Genomic DNA, 272 nt, shown 5'->3' on the forward strand with positions numbered 1-272 from the left:
CGTCTTTGAGCTGTTGGAAATCGCTGAACGTCAACGTGCCGCGGGCATCGTGTTTAACTGAATAAGAAAAACGTTGCAAATGAAATAAATGGATGTACAATGATAGGTTATTAAATAATGTTTACAGTTAATCTTATCTTTTTTTCGACCGCCAGAGTATGGTCCAATTTGAAATGATATCGTTGGACTTATATAAGAATATGGTATTTTCCTATAGACATACTGTATACTGTAAGTTCTGCTATTTGAAGGTATGGAAAATGTAGATTATC

This window comes from Penaeus monodon, chromosome 32 (assembly GCF_015228065.2).
Source record: "Penaeus monodon isolate SGIC_2016 chromosome 32, NSTDA_Pmon_1, whole genome shotgun sequence".
In the NCBI taxonomy this organism is placed as follows: domain Eukaryota; kingdom Metazoa; phylum Arthropoda; class Malacostraca; order Decapoda; family Penaeidae; genus Penaeus; species Penaeus monodon.